Consider the following 15,953-nt stretch of genomic DNA (forward strand, 5'->3'; position numbering starts at 1 on the left):
TTTAGGTGTTTGTGTTTATTCTTTTTGCAATTTTATTAGACTTTGAAAATCAATAGTTATCACCAGATACCTGAGTTATGTGTTCCCCAGTATTTTATGGCAGTTAAAAGTCCTAAAGATACTTTGGCACACAATAGGCTTATTTTTTGAGTGCAAAGACAGGATCACAATGAGGAACTATTGCCTAACTTTTCAGGTTAGGATATTACAATTTTTATCCACATGCTAGGCATAAAATTCATACAAAGTAATCCATCCCTCATGTAAACTATGTCTTCAAGAGCTATTGCTTCATTATGAAATTGATAAAACCTTCAATCAGATAAGATGAAGGCTCTCTGTTCAGTGCTTTGTGATCCACTCCCTTCTTTCATGCCCATGTATTATTTTCTGTGTCTCACACTGTGCCATAACCCACCCTGGTTTGCACCAGAATGGGATATTCAGTGAGTCAAACGTTTTATACTAACTTCAAAAACATCATTTTCTCTGACAATGCCTACTTCAAGATTAGACTCTTAAGAACAAAATCTTTCTCACCTGAGTTTCTAGTCTAACAACATCTGTTGCTAATTTGCTAATGCAAATATCCCTGATGGATTTCAGGAGGATCTATGGCCTGCAGTTTCTTTGGCATTTCTCTTCAAGTGTGAAGTGGAAAGGGGTGCCTGGCATGGAGAAAATAACAGAAGCTTTTTTTTTTGAAGTTGTAATGATAAGCCTCTATACAAATGAAACCTGTTTCTTTTATTAATTCTGTTTCTTGTTATTAATTCCATTTGAAGAATTAACATAGTACTGATAATGGAATGCTATCTAACTATGCTAAAGTGTCAGACTTTATTTTTCTGGGCTCCAAAATCACTGCAGATGGTGACTGCAGCCATGAAATTAAAAGACGCTTACTCCTTGGAAGGAAAGTTATGACCAACCTAGATAGCATATTCAAAAGCAGAGACATTACTTTGTCAACAAAGGTCCGGCTAGTCAAGGCTATGGTTTTTCCTGTGGCCATGTATGGATGTGAGAGTTGGACTGTGAAGAAGGCTGAGTGCCGAAGAATTGATGCTTTTGAACTGTGGTGTTGGAGAAGACTCTTGACAGTCCCTTGGACTGCAAGGAGATCAGCCCTGGGATTTCTTTGGAAGGAATGATGCTAAAGCTGAAACTCCAGTCCTTTAGCCACCTCATGTGAAGAGTTGACTCATTGGAAAAGACTCTGATGCTGGGAGGGATTGATGGCAGGAGGAGAAGGGGGCGACAGAGGATGAGATGGCTGGATGGCATCACTGACTCAATGGATGTGAGTCTGAGTGAACTCCGGGAGTTGTTAATGGACAGGGAGGCTTGGCGTGCTGCGATTCATGGAGTCGCAAAGAGTTGGACACGACTGAGTGACTGATTTGATCTAACTATGAAAATAATTCACTATATACTGGTGCTCATCAAACCAGAGAGAAGAATTCTCTGGAGCATTTTTATAAATTGTAGATGTCTTTTAAAAAAATGATTTATTCATTTACGTATTTTTGGCTGCACTTGGTCTTTGTTGCTTTGCACAGGCTTTCTCTAGTTGTGGCAGGCTTCCCGTTGTGGTGGCGTCTCTTGGGGAACACAGGCTCTAGGTGTGGGCTCAGTAGCTGTAGCTGTGGCTCACAGGCTCTTCCCAGACCAGGGATAGAACCTGTGTCCCTCACATTGGCAGGTAGATTCTTAACCACTGGACCACCAGGGAAGTCCCAATTGTATCTTAAATCCACTTTTTAAGACTCCAATTTAGTAAGTTTTGGGGTGGTGCAGAATCAAGGATTGACATTTCAAGCAACCATACTAGATAATTCTGTTGCAAGTGGTGAGCAGTCCTTACTTAGAGAGTTATGACAAAAAGCTTTTGGGTTCATATGTTCATAAATTGGTGAAAATTTCTGGAAGGAGATGATAAACTAGAATTTGTGTTTAAAGATTATCATAAAGTCCTCTACCTTGACTGCCAGAAGTCAAGCCAGTGCTCTTTCCATCATCACTTCCTAACTAGTATGTTATCATGTAGATGCACAGTTGGTGTGACAGAGTTCAGATTATAAAACCTTACTGGATTTAGTGAGTTTTACCCTGATGTTCATGAAAAAGCCAGATCTTCTGCACTGTAAATGTTTCCATGTGATTGTTGACATAAATATATTAGCATAGATTCTTAGTATTCTGAATGATGCTTTGGTAGGCAGAAATATCATTACTCGTCTCTTTAAAAACCTTGCATGTGAAAGAATCTTGCTCTATAAATCCTTTTGTAACCTCCAGGAGATACAAATAAAAGTGCCTTGCTTGCAACAAGAAAGCTGGAGATAATAAATAGGTATAAGGGTCCAAGAAAGTCAACCCAAATCTATTTGGACTGTATATGTCATCTCTGGAGATTCTAAAGAATTTTTAAAAGAGGCAAAGACAACTTATCCCTCTTTTCAAGTTACATCCTAGTAGATACTGTGGTTTCTCTGGATAGAAATTGAAATATAGTATTAACATATGGTCCATATGCATTTCTAATTAAAACATTCAATGTCAAGTACAGGAGATTCTTTTACATAAATTACTTTGCATTTTTCTTGGTTTTCCAAGCTGAGAATTTTTGGAAAATATCATTTGACTGTATACTTTCATTAGAGAATAATACTTTTGGCATGGAATTGTTCTTATTGATGTCAGTTCTTGGCTTATATACTAAACCTGGGGGAGTCAAAATTGTTCAGCAGCAGTATATATGAACCTGAGAGAAAAAAATCTAGGCAGTAAAACATGCTGGCATGATAATAGAGAATACAGTAAGCAAAGCACAGTGAAACAATGTGTTTATTTAGAAAAAAAAATTGAACTATTAGAATTTTTAAAAAATCATAAAATCATGATTTAATATTAAATCTGATTGTTAATTTGTGTATTTATAATTTGACTTAAAAAAAGTCACTTAATCTCCTTTTAGTTGTGAATTCACAAGTTTTTATATTGCATCTTATTGTCACTTTTCAACCATGCTATCGCCAAGCAAAACATACCAATAGAATGCTTATAACTGTATAGTTATTTCAGAAAAGGAGGCCTTTTTTCCTGTTGTTTGTAACAATTTGGATAGAAGAAATGCTGTTGTGAATTTGAGTGTAAATTGTAATGCAAATTTTTAATCCTTTTTAATAAAATCTCTTGTTTTACTTAACTGTACCCCACTACAGTAAGAAAAGAATGTGAGCTGAGAAAAGAGGGACAAAATTTAGGAATGTGGTGAAGGATATCATCTGAAGCACAGAAGTGGAGAAAGAGATGGCATGGTAGTCAGAAAGGGGTGGAGTGGAAATTCTGTCTCATTTATGGCTTAAAGTAAAATTGAATTTGAAATTTTAACTTTTTAAGGTGTGTTGACATCTCCCAAATCAAAAAAGTCACATTAAATTATTTTCTCCTGGACGTGATGGAGAGATACCTTTCTTAGCTCTGAATCTTGGCAAACAGGAACTTGATTCTTTTTCCTGTCACTTGGTTGTATTTGATCCTTTTTCCAGGGCTTAGTTTAAATGTCACTTCGTCAATTCCTAGAGTTGGTACCGCTCTCCTACTCTAGAATTGAAGAAGTGACGTTTAATACACACTGCAATTTAATTTTGCCTGCTTAAATTTCATCATACTTCATTCAAATTAATTGTTTAATGACTATCTTTCTACCTACATTGTAAGTTGCAGGAAGACAGGGAGCTTATCAGTTGTATTCAGAATGTAGCATTTTACTAAACAGAGGGGGTGGCCAATAAACATTTGTTGTATTGTTTCTACAGGGTTTTCTCCCAGTACATACCTTTTCTCACTGAAAACTTCTTTTTCCTAGTTGGTCCCAAATTTGATATATTACAGTGCTACAGTTTTCTTTCTTTCTTGTTTTGGCTTAGACCAGCATGTCCCAAAAAATGTGTGCTACAAAAACTAATCTTAAAAGATATTATGGACAGACAAAATATCCAGGGTTAAATAGGTTTCAGAAATACTGTGTACTATCTAATATTATTTTTTTAATGAAAAGTATACTTTAACATGTCAAAGGCTTTACATTCTGAGATAAAGACAACCACTTAACCTTATTTAACTTGCCATTTGATAGACTTAATATTGAGTTGACCAAAAAGTTCTTTCAGGTTTTTCTCTAAGATGTTAGGGAAAATCACAATTAATTGGCCAACCCAATAGAATTTGCAGCCCTTTCTTTATGATTTTTCTATAACATCTTCCAGAAGAATCATGTCACAGAATGCCGCTGTGGGGAAAGGTTGAGTTGTTTGCAGCAGCATTTGTCTGTTGACTTACATCAAGGCTGTTTCCAGCACACATGAATATCCAGTAATTAAAACCAGGATTCTAAGAGCTTCTCTGATAGCTCAATTCGTAATGAATCCACCTGCAATGCAGGAGACCTGGGTTTGACCTCTGGGTTGGGAAGATCCCCTGGAGAAGGAAATGGCAACGCTTTCCAGTATTCTGGCCTAGAGAATTCCAAGGGCTGTATCGTCCATTGGGTCACACACAGTCGGATACAACTGAGAGAATTTCACATAACCTGGATTCTAGCCACATTTTCACTATATACTGGCCATATTACCTTGAACTTTTAAAACTCATGACAGTTCCCTAAGGATAAATTTTTCACTTCTGCAACATTACCCAACCCGATACAGTGGGTTCAACTCTGTCCCCCTTCCCCCGCAACATATCTTATGTCTTAACTTGGAAAATCTCTGAATATGACCTTATTTGGAAATAGTCTTTCTAGATATAAGTGAATTGAGCATCTGAAGATGGGACCATCCTTCATTATCCACGTGGGTCCAAGATCCAAGAGGAAGAGGAAAAAATGCAGACTCGGAGGAGAATGTCATGTGGAAAAGAGAGTAGAAATTAGAGTTATACAGTCACAAGCCAGGAAAATATTATTTCTCTTACCTCATAGATGGGAAGAAAATTTTGTTATTAATGGTAGTGTTTCTGTTGGTATTATTCATAGTGATATTAATTAGTACCAATTATTGCTTACTGTGGAGAAGGAAATGGCCACTCATTCCAGTATTCTTGCCTGGAGAATCTCATGGACAGAGGAGCCTGGCAGGTTACAGTCCAGGGGGTCGCAAGAGTCGGACACTACTTAGCAACTACACCACCACTTCCACCACCACTGCTTACTGAAAAGCTATGATATATATACTATAAGATATACACTGTCCTAGGCCTTTATGTGTATTTTCACATTGAAGCCTTAATTTTCAACTAAGAACAATAAAACTCAAGAGTTAAACAAAAAGCCCACAGTGACACAGATGGCCAGTTCTGGGACTGGAATTTGAACAGAAATCTTGCTAACTTCCATTACATCATGACATGTTTGTTTTATCCCTTATTTACTTCTGAAGGAAAATCTTGGTAGCTTATTGTAGACTTATTTTTAAAATAGTGTCATGCCTAGAGGGTCATGTGAGAGGAGGGTACTCATCTCTGGAAGGCAGAACGGTGGGAGAAGAAGAATTAGAAGGACAAGGGTGGCCACACAAAGAGCCTTAGAGAGGACCAGGGAAAGAGAAGACCCCAAGTGTGCTGGTAAATGGCTAGGGAGTCTTATCTTCTTTTCACAATGAAGATGCTCTACATGATAACTGGCAACTAATTGTTTTCATGACTCTATCTGCCAGGGGAAGGAAAGCTTTCTGCCACCATCAAATCCTAGATGAGAAACATCTCAACAGCTGTCATTCCTTTGAGATTTATTATTCCTTGTGATATAGACAGCTTGGAAGATCTGTCATATCCATGCACTGGCCACCACAAGATCACCCAGGCCTTTTCACTTTCTTAATTTTGGCCATAAAACTTAAATTTCCTCAATAGTTTTCTTGTTTTTTGTTCCTATCATGTTTATCCTTTTTGCTTATTTAATTTTCATTTTCCTTTTAAATTTCTTAAGGTTGCACAGAACATTTAATATTAAATGCCTTACTTTTTTGTCTTAAATGCAAGTTTTTGCTTTTTGCTCATGATGAGATCTGTTTTCAAACTGTTTTGAAATTATGTGTAGTACTTAGAGGAAGAGGGGTGTTGTGTTTTATACAAATACATGCAATAACAAAAACATTTAATATATCAGGGAAAAAACGTGTATGATGAACCAAAGTACAGGTTCTCAGTCTTATATTGAAATCTCAGTGACAAAAATGCCTTATATTTGAGATGACTAGTTTGTTGTCTTTATACCTCTACTTGTACTTATAGGGATATAACTTAAGTTAAAAAATCAACTTAAAATTTATCACATGATAGAGTTTGGTGAAACCTTTCCTATGCACTGGGATTTGTTGTAAAAGGCATATTATTGGTCAACTATTTTTCTCTTATTTCTGAAGAGGATGGCAGTTTTTTCTTTGCATACCATGATGAAGAAAGACAAGTGCTTTGTATGGCATGCTTCATTGAACACAGTCATTTGTTGAAAACTGTGATAATGCTCCATGTCCATAAATCTATGTAGCACTGTGCCTAGGTGCCTAGTAAAGGAATAACTGGGTATATTCAATGGGGAAAATACTATCAGAGGTTTTTTTTTTTTTTTCCTTTAAAAAATCTTTCTGAGATGTGAAATTGCCTGCTGGCCACTAACAAATTTTGACAACACGTTTAGTTACTGCATTTGGAAGAAAACCTGCCTCAGAGATATTATAAAACAAACCCAATACATTGGCTTTGCACTGTTTTTAGCACTGAATGAAATTATTGACAGGGAAATAAGTTTTGTATTAATTAAAAAACAACCCTGTATTTTTCTCAGTTGAACTTCAGTGATCTCAGCAGTGTCTGTATGACAGTTTACATTTAAACTGGTCATGTGTGTCACTCTTTGCTCTGATGATGAAGACACAGAAATCTACACACACATCCACATGGCTTTGAAGTCATCTAAAAAAATTAGACTCACCCCAAATCTATTTACCCTGATACATGTCTTTTTCCCTCTTCTGTTCCCTAAACAAATACCTTTGGATAATCAATTAGTTCCTTAGGCTTCAGTTGTGTCATATTTTCATAAAAGACTGTCTTAAAATGAATTATTCTTCAGACAGCTTCCAGCTGTAATGTTCTAGAAGACACAAGTGCAAATCATTCAAAACACATTGTCAAGCAGACATCAAAGAAAAATGAAGAAAAGTTTATTTGTAGACTTTTTCCCCTTTCTTTACTACTTTCTCTCCTTTTTCCCTTCCTTTTCCTCTATGAAACAGGCCAATTGAAGGGAAAAGTCCCCATGTATAATAACTTTAATTAAAAAAACATTCTCATTATTGACTCTATGTACTATTACATGATTTTTATCCATTACTTCCAACAGTGTTTAGCCTTTGGCTCTGCATTTTGCCATAGGATATACAATTACAAAAATGATAAGTAGTTTTGTCTCAATTACACCTGCTATAAATAGAAAATTCATTTCTGTCTTTTAGGTAGTTTTTAGCTGATATAAGTATTCGACCTGCTTTAAAACTTTCACAGCTATAAGAGGAACACATATCATTGAAATAAAAATAATGATTTTATTATTAGTACTGGTGATAATAGTATTAATAAAGATAGTAGTGAAAATATATAGAGTGCTTGTTATTTTTGAAGTACCGTTATGTTAGATATTTTATACAGGCAGATATTAGGTTGGTACAAAAGTAATTGCAGTTTCAAACCATTAATTTTAAATCATTATGACTAGGCTCAAATATATCTTTATTAATCAAAGTGGGCTTCCCAGGTGATGCTAGTGGTAAAGCACCTGCCTGCCAATGCAGGAGACATAAGAGATTTGGGTTCAATCCCTGAATCAGGAAGATCCCTGGAGGAGGATGTGGCAATTGACTCCTGTATTTTTGTCTGGAGAATCCCATGGACAGAGGAGTCTGGTGGGCTATAGTCCACAGGGTCACAAAGAGTCGGACATGACTGAAATGACTTAGCATACAGCACACACACACAAGTGATTGCAGTTTCAGACCATGAATTTTAAATCATTATAACTAGGCTCAAATACATCTTGATTAATCAAAATAGGAACCACTGCAATAAACACTTTCTGCCATTGAAAAATAAGTTTGTTTATTCCTGTAATGTCAATATTCATGGTTTTGGATTCAATGAACTCTTGGAAGGCATTTTCTGCCTCATGCTGGTTGTGGAAGTGTTTTCCCTGCAAGAAGTTGTTGAGATGATTGAAGAAATGGTAATCAGTTGGCGAGAGGTCACGTGAATATAGCAGATGAGGCAAAACTTCATAACTCAATTGTGGGTTATGACATGAGGTCCGCATTTTCATAAAGAGGAATTGGGCCCTTTCCATTGACCAATGCTGGCTGCAGGTGTTGGAGTTTTCAGTGCATCTCATTGATTTGCTGAGCATACTTCTCCAGTTTTGCTGGCATTCAGAAAGCTATAGTGGATTAGACAGGCAGCAGACCACCAAACAGTGACCATGATCATTTTTAGGTGCAAGTGTAGCTTTGGGAAGTGCTTTGAAGCTTCTTCTCAGTCTAACCACTGAGCTAGTAATTGTCTGTTGTGGTATAAAGTCCACTTTTTATTACACATCACAATCTGATGAGAAATTGTTTGTTGTTGTTGCATAGAATAAGAGAAGACAACACTTCAAAAGGATGGTTTTTTTGTTTCGATTTCTGGTCAGTTCATGAAGCACCCACTTTTGAGCTTCGTGACCTTTCCAATTTGCTTCAAATGCCAAAGGACCATAGAACGTTCGACTTTGAGTTCTTTGGCAACTTCTCTTGTAGTTGTATGAGGATCAGTTTCAGTGGTGGCTCTCAACTGGTCATTGTCAACCTCAGATGGCTGGCCAGTGTGCTTCTCATCTTCTGGGCTCTTTTGCAAAACTTCAACTACCACTGTCGTGTAAATTTATTAGCAGTTCCTGGGCCAAATGTGTTAATGTTGTGAGTTGTCTCTGCTGCTTTATGACCCATTTTAAGCTCCAATAAGAAAATTGCTAGAATTTTCTTTCTGTCTAACATCACTTCTATAGTCTAAAATATAAAATAAACAGCAAGTAATAAGTCATTAGCAAAAAAAAAGCATAGAGTGAGGAATGCACATTAAAATGATGTATAGCATAACCACATTTATTTAAGAATGTATTCCAATATTAAACAGCAAAGTTCAACAATGAAAAACCAGAATTACTTTTGTACCAACCTAATAACTTTCATCTATTTACAAAGTAAGAGTTTTGAGTTAGCATGGTTGAATACCTTGTTCAAGATTACATAGCACCTAAATTGCTTTGGAGTGCATGGTCAAAATCGCCAGGCTAGACAAAGCAGAAAATATATTTTCTACCCTATCATCAACCCAAGACAACCTCTATGAACACATCCAGAATCAGCCGCTGTGCATAAGGCCATTGCTAGTGCTGTGTCAGTGCTTCCACAATGTGGAGGCCATTGTGTTGATGTATCCAGTGGGCCCTCCAAAAGGAAGTGTCCCTATTCTAACAAACTTCTGTATCCAGTTAATTAGGTGGTCAGAGACACCATTATTAAGATATCATTTAGCACAATTACTGTTCTCTAGGCCACTTGTTTTAAGTTCAGATAACCCTTAGGATGGATATAGGTTAAGTAGTTACTAGTCATTAAAAATTTCTACATATTATAAAAATGAAACTAGCCACCATATATTGATCGCTTATTATGCTCCAGACTCTATGATAATCAGTATGAGCATATATGCATGTGTGTGAGGCTGTGATTTTTACATTTGTGCATGCCTATGTCTGTTTGTGTGTTTGCATTTTCTTTCAGTCTACAAAATAACCAGATTATGCAGAAACAAAATTGAGGCTATTTGTAAGTAATAAGCCAAAAGTTATTTGTTTGGCTCAGCAGAAAGAAAATATAACTTGGGAGTTAGATATGACTGAATTTTACTATTTCTCTGCCAGTTTCTATATGGGAGCTTGTAGATGATGCTTAATATCTGTTTTCACATTAGTAAAATTCAGATATTAAAATATAACTTCGGCTGTATAACATCTAAATGAGAAATGTACATAACGCTGCAAGTACATTGACTACAGAGAGTAAACCATCTTCTCAGATTGCCCGAGTCCAACTAGTCTGCCTCCAAAAGGATGAGCCACTATATTTATCTTCATAGTATACTGAGAAACTTTGTGAGAAGGGCTCACACCCAGATAGAAGACGTGGTGTGTGCTTTGTTTAATCGTATCCAATTCTGCAACCCCATGTACTGTAGCCCTCTGTCCATGGGATTCTCTAGGCAAGAATTCTCTAGGCAACCCACTCTAAGAGTGGGTTGTTATGCCCTCCTCCAGGGGATCTTCCCCACCCAGGGATCAAATCCGGGTCTGCTGCATTGCAGGCAATTTTTTTTTTTTTTTTTTTTTTTACCATCTGAGCCACCATGGAAACCGCAGAAGACATGGTGCTAATAGCTTATTTCCTGGGATGAGATGTAGCACTCTCTGAGCAGTGCAGCTCCTTTAGTGTCAAGCTGCTCCCGGGGACCCCTACATGTGTCTGAGGACTGCTTGCTTGCTTCCTTTATGCAACAGGACACGAAGACCGAAGACACCATAGTTCGATGGCTCACACTTCACACTCACTATGTATTTAGAAACATTGAAGTCATCTCCCGATCATCTTCACCAAGAGCATCAACATCAAGTGAAATGGGCTTGATACATTCAGTGCTAATTTTAAAGCTGTGTCAAAAGCAAATTTTGCTGAAATGGAAATACTAATAAAACTGGAGACTCAGAAGGAGTCCATTATCCTCCTCACCAAGTTTGCGGAGAAATTTCTTCTCATTAGTTCCAATTCCCTGGTGGATTCAAGCTGCTTTTTTACAACTGGGTTTAAACAAAGCGTCTAGGACTACCTGCCAAGGAGGAGCAGGCGCTTTGTTCAAGGGGCTTGCTCATCACATGAGGTAATGGCACATCTGTTAGGACTGTCTGGGCCCAGATAGCAGATGCTGCTGCAAACCGAGTATCTGGAGAAACAACAACAAATATAAAGAGAAACCTACCCCCCTTCAGCACAGATTCGCAGGCTGCTGCCAAAGATTTGTGGAGAGCTGTCTGCACGTCCCGAATGTGATGGGGAAGCTCTGATGCATCACAGATCTCCTTGGCCGGTTGGAAGGACTAGCTGAAAATAACTTTAAAAAAATATAACAGATTCCTTGCAGCACTAGAACATTCAAAATGATATTCTCAACTGGTATAACTTCTGGCAAATGGCAATCTTTGCTTTGTGGCTCTGTTCATCAGAAAAGGCTCTGTTCAGCATGATCCAGGCTCATGTTGAAGATTGCCAGAGATCATTCCACTTCTAGTCTTCACAGACCTCACCGTTCTGGACAGTTCAGGTTACATTTTTGGGTCATTTTAAAACAGAGCACCCACCTATTTTTCCTTGGATTTTAATCTGTCTCTCAGATTGATCATCTATGCATCCCTCCTTCCCATAACAATGGTCAGACCTTAAACTGGCTATATAGGCTTGTTTTCAGTTTTTAGGAACAATAATTCAAAATGTAGACTTTAAAACGGGTAACATAACATGCTTGTACATTTTCCTTTCTGATGGCTCTGATGGTAAAGAATCTGCCTGCAATGATTGAGACTTGGATTTGATCTCTGGGTTGGGGAGATTCCCTGGAGAAGGGAATGTCAATCCTTTCCAGTATTCTTGCCTGGGAAATCCCATGGACAGAGGAGCCTGGCAGGCTACAGTCCATGGGGTCACAAAGAGTTAGACATGACTGAGCGACTAACACTTTCACATTTTTCTTTGGGGCATAATGTAGCTAGTCAAAATAGGTTTTCATCAATGAGGACTATTTTCTGTACCCATAGAAAACAGGAAGAGAGACCTACTAGCTTTTTACCAGGCAGATGCTCGATTCTCAGTGTATAGGGTAGTTTAAAGCTGTGTTTGCCCTGGTCACACCTGTTTTTCCAGTTATATCCTGGTATTTAGTTTATCACTTGTTTCTCAGTTTTTATAAAATATTTATTTGTATTAAAATAAACTTGAATGAGCTTCAGTTCAGTTCAGTCACTCAGTTGTGTCCAACTCTTTGCGACCCCATGCATCGCAGCACGCCAAGCCTCCCTGTCCATCACCAACTCCCGGAGTTCACTCAGACTCACGTCCATCAAGTCAGTGATGCCATCCAGCCATCTCATCCTCTGTCATCCCCTTCTCCTCCTGCCCCCAATCCCTCCCAGCATCAGAATCTTTTCCAATGAGTCAGCTCTTCGCATGAGTTGGCCAAAGTACTGGAGTTTCAGCTTTAGCATCATTCCTTCCAAAGAAATCCCAGGGCTCATCTCCTTCAGAATGGACTGGTTGGATCTCCTTGCAGTCCAAGGGACTCTCAGGAGTCTTCTCCAACACCACAGTTCAAAAGCATCAATTCTTTGGCACTCAGCCTTCTTCACAGTCCAACTCTCACATCCATACATGACCATAGGAAAAACCATAGCCTTGACTAGACGAAACTTTGTTGGCAAAGTAATGTCTCTGGTTTTGAGTATGCTATCTAGGTTGGTCATAACTTTTCTTTCAAGGAGTAAGCATCTTTTAGCAACTCCCAATTTTTTTCTATTATTGTTTAGACCAGTAGTATATGAGATGCAATGGCAGTAAACAGTTATTTTAGCAGGTAGTTAGAGTTCCCTATGCTCTACAGTATGCCCTTCTTCATTATATATCTTATATAGGGTAGTGTGTATATGGAATTTCTGCTTTTGTAGGAAGACTGGAAAACCAGACTGGAAGCCAGCTTGGCCACCCATTAGTCCCCTATGACACAAAGTGAGAAAGGAACAACCTGGACATCATCACACACCTGTCTTCCAGCAGCACAGGGCTATAGTGTCTGGATCAAAGCAGAGGTGAGGCCTTTGTGGTCATTAAAACAGTTCCTAGTGTAGAGGCTGAAGATCATATGCAGGGTGTAGGGAAGGTGAAGAGCATGAGCAGGGCCCCATCCAGATGTCTGTGGAGAAGAAGCCAGGATACCCGTGGCCCAAGGATCCAAGATGAAGGACCTGGGCCTTTAAGACACTTGGTTTTAAACTTCGGAAAAATATGGTGTAAAGGCATTTATTGAGAGTATGAGTGTGTGCCATTGCCAAAGAGATCATAAGGCTGTAATATTGGGAAACACGAGAAATTATCGATTACATGTGTATGAAATATGTATCATAGATGGGAGTTGAGCAGTTCTGTTGAGCTTACAGAGAATACTTTGCACATGCTTCCTATAGTCATGTAGCTGTACATTGAATAAGGTAGACCTCGAATTGTATCTATATGTGAGATCTATAATGAAACTTAGTAATGTATTTTAATGTTATAATACACCCTTTCCATAAGATGCAGAAAATCAAAAGTGCATATTTAGTGATAAATTTAATGAAAACTCAGTTGTACAAGGGAATTGGTAATGATCTGTATAACTTGTTAGAGTTTTCACCACCATCAGTCAACAGATACTTGGGCTGCATGGACAACATAAAAATCAGCGTAGTGATGAGAAAGCATCAGCCAGTACTTGAAATGTCAGTAATTAATTTTAGAAGATCATGGCAGAAATTTGACATGGCCTGCTGCAGAAGCTATATTTAAATAGCATTCTTTCTGCATAATCATTGATGCATATCAAGTGACTATTTTTCTTAATTAGTTTTACTATTTTTCTATTTAGTTTGTATATGTATGGAAATTGGCTTAATGATTTTGGACTTATTAAAGAAAAACAGTTTGATATCTACATCATCAGACACTTCCAGTAGAAAACCATATAATGAGTTCTCAATTCAGTCACTCAGTCATGTCCGACTCTTTGTGATCCTACGGACTGCAGCACGCCAGGATTCCCTGTCCATCACCAACTACCAGAGCTTGCTTAAACTCATATTCATGGAGTCAGTGATGCCATCCAACCATCTCATCCTGTCTTCCCCTTCTCCTCCTGCCTTCAATCTTTCCTAGCATCAGGGTGTTTTCCAATGAGTCAGTTCTTTGCATCAGGTGGCCAAAGTATTGGAGCTTCAGCATCAGTCTTTCCAGTGAAGGTTCAGGACTGATTTTCTATAGGATTAACAGGTTTGATCTCCTTGCAGTCCAAGGAACTCTCAAGATTCTTCTCCAACACCCCAGTTCAAAAGCATCAGTTCTTCAACACTCAACTTTCTTTATAGTCCAACTCTCAGATCCATACATGACTACTGGAAAAACCATAGCTTTGTCTAGACAGACCTTTTTGGCAATGACTTTGGTTTTTTTTTTTAATTTTATTTTATTTTTAAACTTTATAATATTGTATTAGTTTTGCCAAATATTGAAATGAATCTGCCACAGGTATACCTGTGTTCCCTATCCTGAACCCTCCTCCCTCCCCATACCCTCCCTCTGGGTCGTCCCAGTGCACCAGCCCCAAGCATCCAGTATCGTGCATCAAACCTGGACTGGCGACTCGTTTCATACATGATATTATACATGTTTCAATGTCATTCTCCCAAATCTCCCCACCCTCTCCCTCTCCCACAGAGTCCATAAGACTGATCTATACATCAGTGTCTCTTTTGCTGTCTCGTAACAGGGGAAAGATGGTGACTTTGGTTTTTAATATGACAAGTTGGTCATAGCTTTTCTTCCAAAGAGCAAGTGTCTTTTAATTTCATGGCTGCAGTCACCATCTGCAGTGATTTTGGAGCTTCCAAAATAAAGAGTACATAAATATAGACATGAAAGAGTACGATTCCATTGTTACGAACCTCAGAAACTGAATCACTAATCTCTGGTGATATACATAAATTAGAGTAGTGCCTATCTCTAGTTTGAACAGGAATTTGACTAGAGAGAGGCAAAGGGAGTGATGGGAATATTCTGTATCTTGATTTGAAGGAGAGTAGATATGGTCTGTACGTATGTCAATATTGAGCTGTACAATTAATACTTGCACATTTCCAATATGCAAACTACCTTTCATAGAAGGAAAATACTAAATGCTCAATAAGTGTTAGTTATATTAAAATGCATACATGTTATCTAACAAAATGACACTTGTTCTACTAGGTAGTAATGCATTTCAAAACAATACTAGTGGCAATATTAAAGACACATGGTGAAGCAACTTCATAAAATACAGGAATATATTACAAGGACTAGCAATTCTCATTACAGTATTTTGTGATAGAAGATAAAAGTAGGTCTTGAATTTTTTACTACAATGTGTGTGTATGCTCATTCATTCAGTTGTATCAGACTCCTTGTGACCCCATGGTCTGTAGTCTGTCAGGCTCCTCTGTCCATGGAATTCCAGGTAAGAATACTGAAGAGGGTTGACATTTCCTCCTCTAGAAGATCTACCCAACTCAAAGATTGAACCCACATCTCTTGTGCCTCTTCCACTGACAGGCAGATTCTTTACCACTGTGCCACCTGGGAAGCCCCTTCATGTGCATGGATTCATGCAGTTTGTATTTTAAAAAATAGTTTTTGAATGTAACTATTGTTCAGTTGCTCAATTGTGTCTGACTCTTTGCAACCCAATAGACTGCAGCTCACCAGGCTTCCCTGTCTTTCACTGTGTCCCTGAGCTTGCTCAAACTCATGTCCATAGAGTCAGTGATGGCAACCAGCCATCTCATTCTCTGTTGCCCTCTTCTCCTCCTGCCTTCAATCGTTCCCAGCATCAGGGTCTTTTCCAATGAATCGGCTCTTCATATCAGGTGGCCAAAGCATTAGCACTTCAGGTCCAACATCAGTCCTTCCAATGAATATTCTGGGTTGATTTCCTTTAGAATTGACTGGTTTGATCTCCTTGCTGCCCAAGGGACT

At 38.2% G+C, this 15,953-nt stretch overlaps 1 protein-coding gene across 19 annotated transcripts in view; it reads left to right on the forward strand.

Moving 5' to 3' along the window:
* Positions 1 to 15,953, forward strand: part of LOC147355172 (uncharacterized) — an 814,003-nt gene that overhangs the window by 392,809 nt on the left and 405,241 nt on the right. Inside the window, exon 2 of one of the 19 annotated variants that reach the window (XR_015144337.1) lies at positions 10,649 to 12,142. The exons of the other annotated variants lie outside the window; for them this stretch is intronic. The gene's annotated coding sequence lies outside the window, so the exon portion shown is untranslated. Of the gene's footprint in view, positions 1 to 10,648; positions 12,143 to 15,953 lie in introns of those variants that run through there. 19 annotated transcript variants of the gene reach the window in all.

This window comes from Bos grunniens, chromosome 17 (assembly GCF_055505025.1).
Source record: "Bos grunniens cultivar Pamir isolate PY7600 chromosome 17, Bosgru_T2T1.0, whole genome shotgun sequence".
NCBI lineage: Eukaryota > Metazoa > Chordata > Mammalia > Artiodactyla > Bovidae > Bos > Bos grunniens.